Here is a 7,823-nt window from a genome sequence, read left to right as displayed (position 1 = left end):
AGCATTTCAAGAAAACTCATGTAGTGATAAAAATCTGGACCAATGGAAAGATAACACTGTTTTTTTAACGACTATGATAACTTATACAAGTAAATATGAGATTATCATATAAGTAATACGGATACTGACCAAAGCTGCTAATTGGAAATCATCAGACACGTAACACGTTGGTTATAATATGACACACACAAAAATTATAACATGTGCCAAGTTCATACAGATTTTATTAGGGTAAGTACGCAAAAGTAATGAAACACAAGTTAAACTAACTTATCACGTTTTCTCACGTACGCCAAGATATACTCAAACTCGTAAGTCGAAGTTAAACTGAAAAACTGAATGTGCCAAAGAGACAACAAACACGACCAAAGAGCAGAATGCAAATTTTGAATTATTTTATTGATAGATGGAAGATATGTCAAATCGATATCCAGTTTACGATTTACAAATTCAGCATATCTGGATACCTTGCCTTTTGATCTTTTATTTGTTTTATTTCAGTTTCAAATTCATTTAATGAATCAATTTTGTGAGTACAAACATTCAGATTTTAATCTGAAGGTATATGTCAGATGTTTCGGGCAAGGGGAGTCTAAAAAAAGATTGACTTATTCTCATTTGGTTAGAAGTAATCTGTTGTATACTTGGAATTGTTGGTTGATTTAAGTTTCAAAGAAGAGCTGTTGCATCATTATGTGCAATATAATAGAACAATTTTATCTGTTATCTTTACATTCTTTAGCAATAGAGTTGCTCATCCGATTTAACCATACAAATCAACTACTATTTGAACTTGGAAGACCTGTTATGATTCTGGCAGTCCCGAGCTGCGGTTAATCTTATTCCTAACAATAATCTTTCATAAGTTTATTGTCCTTAATCTCATAAGCATGTTCAAATTAAGATCTTAAAGACAAATACTGTCATCTTTCAATAGTATCCAAGTACATTCAAATACATTCATTGATACATTGTTTATAATAACTTTCACATGGTTGTTCCGTTTAATGTATGTGTTGAACGAAACACATAAAAAATAAAATAACAAAATACCGAACTCAGAGGAAATTTAGAACGGAATGTCCGCAATCAAATGACAAATCAAAAGCTCAAATACATCATTCGAATGGATAACAACTGACATATTCCTGACATGGTGGATAACAATTGGTTTATTGCTAGCTAAACCTCACACTTGTAAGACAGATGCATAACATTTCTCTTTATTGACAACGATGTCCATGAACATCTGTAACTTCTATATTTTTTCAACATAAGAAAAAAAACATATTTGCAATATGTTTGGGATAAAGGACTACAAACATTTCTCAGACAATCACTATTTATTATGTCTGTTTTGTTTACACATTGTTGTAAATATGATGGTATTTGATGCGACTGCCACACAAGTAAGAGGTCTAGCACTCTAAAACCAGGTTCAATGCACCATTTTCTACGATTAAAAAAATGTCTGTACCGACTCAGGAATATGACAGTTGTTGTCCATTTGTTTGATATGTTTTATTTGATTTTGCCATTTGATTAAGGACTTTTCGTTTTACATTTTCCTCAGAGTTCAATATTTTTGTTTCATCATAACATTTATACGTTGAATTTGATCTTGAACAACTGTTATGATTGATTAAAGTTGTTTTGTTACTCATAATTCCACCACTGACGAGTTCAATTACAGACAAATAAATGCTGCATGGTTGAAATTGCGGTTTTAAATATCACCATCTCCTGTTCTCTATCTTAATCGGAACACAAAAGATACCCTTTATAATAATTCACTATTCTAGTTATATTGTATCAATATAAAACTTTAAGTACTTAACTTGTTGGTATTCAATTATGTCGTCATACTCACTAATATCGTTAGCTGTAAAACTAACATAGACTGCATGCAGCAAGGTAACAACCACATAACGATTACAAAAGACATTATTTTATATGGTTTTTTTAATGTTTCAAGGGGGACGGGTATATGAAGATGGTAAAAAATAAACTATACAATAACAATATCGTTAGGTATTAATTATTGTAAGAGAACTTTTTCTCTGTTGAAGATCAAGTGTTGATCTAAAGTTTGTTGGGAAAAAAGCTGTAGTACTGATTTATCTATAATAATAACCGAAGCTGAAAATACGATACCAAATAAACACCTATAAGTATTATTCAGATGTCAATGTAGGTAGGTTATCACAGTTGATTAAAAAGTGATCCTTCACTTAATTCAGTTTGGTAGTTATGGCTTCATTGTCGTATATGATTATTAGCAACTTGAAGGGGATCTATTTCAGTAGAACATATAAATATTTTATTTGCACTAGTATGGAATACTTAACTACATAAACATTCATATGCCCTAAATATGACCATTCCTTTATATCTGGAAGTGTTAAATAAACCATGTTGTTATTTATTTCTGATTCACAGTATATATTTATATATAGAGAGAGGCATATTGCTTTTGTTGTTACTGAACGTCGATTTGTCAGTTGCCTGTCCCCGATTCTTAAATTCAAATATCTCCAACAAAAGTTTTCTTGCAGTGTTTGGAATCAAAAGACATAATGAACATATAAAGAATATAAAATAAATGCTTATAGTTAAACAATCATAACCAACTATGTGTAGAATAGAAAGAATCATCAAACATAATTTCATTCTTTTATAAAAACGAATAAGGTAATTGGTAAACGGTGCTGCTAGTTTCTTAACATTACCAAATTAGCGGGAGGATTGGCTAGCCATCAAACAAGTTTCAACCAATCGTTTTCCTAAAAAAATAATCAAAAAAGTCAGAAATATGGCAATTATTATCAAATAATCCATTTCAATGTATGTTTAAGTTTGTTTTTTGTTGCATGTTAGTGTTTCTTTTGTTTCGATGTTTTTGTCTTACCGTTGACGTGATCCCCTCGATTTTAGATTGTAACCTGGATTGGTTTTCACTTATTCGATTTGTGATTATTGAACAGCGGAATACTACTAAAATTGATAATGGAAATGGGTATGTCTCAAAGAGACAACAACCTTACCAATGTGTAAAAAAACATACAGCCTAAAGCCACCAATGTGTCTCCAACACAGCGAGAAAATCTACAAACCAAACAATGCCTTTATTTCACCGTGATGTAAATTGACAGTAGATATGAATCATAGAAAGTCTGGCCTTTTTGAGATCGAATTTTGACATATTAATTAATCATTCATACAGAAAAAAAAATCAGGATGAAAGGAATTATTTGCCAACGTCAAATCATAATCTTGGTGTAAGAAGCACTTGTCTGTTGATTTTAATTTTAATACATTTTTATTTCTACTAAAAAGTATTTTCTAATAATGACCTTTAATTTTCTCATTGTGATTTTTCACTTTTGAAAAGGCATTTACAAATGAAGAATACACATTCCAGTAGGAAATATTCTTTATAAAGCACAAAGGTGTCAGTATTCACCTCATACACTTACAAAACCTTTGAATAGACTTATTAAGAAGGGATATAATTACGATACTGTTGTCAAGTCATTAAAGATTGCATATTTTGGCGTTAATATTGAGTCACTGATAAGGTCTTTGCGTCGGAACTAAACACATTTATTCTAAAAACAGTTGTTGGCATGACACGGGTTATGTTCTTCTCATATATGTTATGATGGTATGATACTAAACCCCTTACGGGAAGGATTGTGCCTGATGTTCATATGATGAAATCATAATCTTTCAGTTAGTTTAATTGAAGTCTGGAGCTGGCATGTCAGTTAACTGCTAGTAGTCTGTTGTTATTTATGTATTATTGTCATTTTGTTTATTTTCTTTGGTTACATCTTCTGACATCAGACTCAGACTTCTCTTGAACTGAATTTTAATGTGCGTATTGTTATGCTTTTACTTTTCTACACTGGTTAGAGGTATAGGGGGAGGGTTGAGATCTCACAAACATGTTTAACCCCGACGCATTTTTGCGCCTGTCCCAAGTCAGGAGCCTCTGGCCTTTGTTAGTCTTGTATTATTTAAATTTTAGTTTCTTGTGTACAATTTGGAAATTAGTATGGCGTTCATTATCACTGAACTAGTATATATTTGTTTAGGGGCCAGCTGAAGGACGCCTCCGGGTGCGGGAATTTTTCGCTACATTGAAGACCTGTTGGTGACCTTCTGCTGTTGTGTTTTTTTTATTTTGGTCGGGTTGTTGTCTCTTTGACACATTCCCCATTTCCATTCTCAATTTTACATTCCAGTAGGTTTTTTTTATAAATGGCTTGTGTTTTCTTTCTGGATTTTCTTTTGGGGATGATTGCCAAATCGAAACTTTTGCTTTGACAAATGTTCTCTATATTTAGAAATTGAATGCTCTCGGATAAAAATTGAAATAGGATATCTACAACCACATTTATAAAAATGTGATTTTGACAGCTGTCGATATACATGTATATTAATTTAAATGATATGAGATTCTACGTTGACAATATCCTCGTCTGGTGAAGTATATCCTTTGCTAAAGAAATCCCTAAAACGTATGCATTTTCATTTATAATTTGACTTATAAATCTATCAAGATGTATTTACTAAAACAATCTATTAGCACCAGTTTTGGAGATTTATACATAAGTCTTCTTGACCATCAATAATAGTTATCAAAAGTACCAGGATTATAATTTTAAACGCCAGACGCGCGTTTCGTCTACATAAGACTCATCAGTGACGCTCAGATCAAAATAGTTAAAAAGCCAAACAATAAGCATTTTTTGTCTTACAAAAATGACAAAAGATATGATTAATGTTCAGGAAATGAAAGCAGTATATATGTCATTTCATCATGTTATGAGAATTAAATCCGCAAGTCTGAAATCAAAAATTTATATAAAACCAATATTATTTTAATAACACAAAAAAGCTGCTGATATTCAATTCCATGCTCACATGGTTTAAATAGTGTCACTGAAATAAAAGTATACAACACACATTGTATGTTAGAGATATTTTGATATTATAGGTTAACATTTCAAAATACATTGTATTCCTTATAAGGGAAAAACTGTGGACCCAAGGGAAAGATTAATCATATATTAATGAAATGATTATTTATGCAAGTACGCTCTATTTACACATGTGGGATAAATAAAGTAGTTCCTTATACTATATAGAAAAAAGTTAAAACACAAAAATACTGAACTAAGAGGAAAATCAATTTGGAAAGTCCAACATGGCAAAATTAAAATACAAAACGCATCAAAAACGAATGGACAAGAACTGTCATATTCCTGACTTAGCACAAGCATTTTCAAATGTAGAAAATGGTGGATTAAACCTGGTTTTATAGCGCTAACCACATTTATGGACCAAATCGCTAATTGGAAAATGACCACCACTCATATAATTCTTACTATTCACTATTCTGAACAAAAAAGGGTAGAATCGTGTCTTCACTTCGTACTATATATATATTACTCTTCCTTTTGATGTCTGTTTTTTTTTATTTAGTGCGAAATATCAACCATTATAACAAATAAAAGAGGATGCAAGGCGTACGCCAATGATATCATATTTTTCCATGATCTTTAAACATCACGTTCAGCTATACCCTCTACCTGAATATTTGGAAGGTTAATTGTTGTTCATATTTATTCACTTAACCTGAAATAAAAGATACCATTGATAATGTTAAGTCTGCTTAAAACAATGAAATTTAGTAAATGAATTCACTTTAAATGATACGCACCAAATACTCTTGAAATGGATGTTTGGGTTATCAATGCACGTCGTCGTCACCATTGTACTTGTTTGGCTTTATAACTATTTTGAACTGAGCGTCACTACTTTTTGGAATTTTGGATCCTCAATGCTCCCTAACTTTTTACTTGTCTGGCTTTATAAATATTTTGAAATGAGCGTCACTGATGAGTCTTATGTAGACGAAACGCGCGTCTGGCGTACTAAATAATAATCCTAGTACCTTTGATAACTTTTTATGAGTCTTGAGTAGAAATAGTGTCACTGAAAAAAGGAATACAACAAATATAGTGTGTAAAAAACAAGAAGATGACATTTTAATATCAGCAGATGATTTGTTTAATGTTATGGGTTAACATTTCAAATTTACTCCTACTATGGAAAAGATGTGGACCCACGGAAAGATTTTATATATGTAAATGAACAAACCTATTTACAAATGTGGGTTATCTATATTAGTTTCTTTATAAAATATAGACCATATAGCCTGTTGGTCTAAGAAGTCGGTCAATTCTAAGGTTGAGAGATCAAATCCTTCACTTGGCAGATGTGCTCGACTCCAATATTAATTGACTAGGATTGTTAGTTTTCCTTCCGAATGTCACATTGCTTGAGTGCCCGAAGAAATCCACAGACCTTCGATAGGAAAACTGACAATCCTAATCAATAAGGATTGAAGACGAGTGCATCCGCACGAGCGGGGTTCGAAATCACAATATCAGGGCTGGTTGGCTAGTAATTACAGTAGAAGACCTTTTTAGAGCCATTGAGGCCCCTTCTCTGAACAGATAGTATACAACAAACGAAGTGTGTAAAACACATGAAGTTGACATTTTAATGTTAAAAGATGATATTTATATAAAGGTTAACATTTCAATACAAATCCTACAAGGAAAAGTTTTGGACTAACGTGAAGGTTGAACATATATCAAATATTTTAAATTAATTCTTTTTTTTTAATTTACAATCGTTTTACAAATGTCGGCTATCTTTAGAATTACGTTCTTACTTCGAATTATGCATATATAGAGAAGTCTGTTTTGGGGCGTTTTGTTTAACTATTTCAGTTTTCAGTCATGCGAACGACGAAAGGGGAGACTATGTATCATATTTTCCCATGACCTGTTAACGTCACGTTATATCCCAGTACATACTTCCAGTTTGGGTATATCATTGAGCATATTTATCCATTGAACGTGCAAAAAAGGATACGGTCGATAGTGTTATATCTGCATCATATCTCGACTTTCATCTGGATAGTGACAATTAATGATCGTTGAGAACGACCCAATAATGATTTCAATTTTCCTAGTTTAACTTCATATTTCTATATTTATTAATACGGAAGTACTTGCAGAATTAATGTGTAAAACAATATCTTTTAATTAACACTCATAAATCGTACCTACATACTTAAGGAATAACAGTACTGTAGTTGAAGAGTTGCCACCATCAATTGTAGATTTGACGGTCGCAAATGCAGTTTTACTGACGCAAATGCAGTTTTACTGACGACGCGTAGCGGAGACAGTAAAACGGAGATTTGCGACCGTCAAATCAAAATTGACAGTGGCAACTCTTCAACTACAGTACTGTTATTCCGATTCTAATGCATTACAAAAAGAAAAAATACGATAAAAATTGAAAAAATGTCTAAATCTGTAAAATAAAAAAAAATCCGCGAAACGTCATTACCTTACCTGTACGTTTCAAATTCGGATAAAATTATATTAAAACGGCGAATTCGAGGTAGGTGTTGTTTTATTTTCGAGTATATAGTAGTAATCGAACATTTGTTGATTCATCAATTCAAAATGGCGGGTCTCTCTTTAGTTACGCCTGGTCAACTGTGGATTTGACGGCAACTTTTAGCCAATGAAAAAAAATGTTACATCCAAATTTCATTAGAATCAACAATTGAATGGTTGAAATTGTGTCACTGGAAAGACAGTATACAACAATCATAATTTGTAAAAATCATGAGGATGACATTTCGATATATGAAAATGTTATGTTTTATTGCATTGGTTAACATTTGAAAGTTACATTTACAAAAGAAAAGGTGTGGATCAACGGAAATATTA

Source organism: Mytilus trossulus, chromosome 3 (genome assembly GCF_036588685.1).
Source record: "Mytilus trossulus isolate FHL-02 chromosome 3, PNRI_Mtr1.1.1.hap1, whole genome shotgun sequence".
Lineage (NCBI taxonomy): Eukaryota > Metazoa > Mollusca > Bivalvia > Mytilida > Mytilidae > Mytilus > Mytilus trossulus.
Note: the sequence above shows the minus strand (reverse complement) of the source record.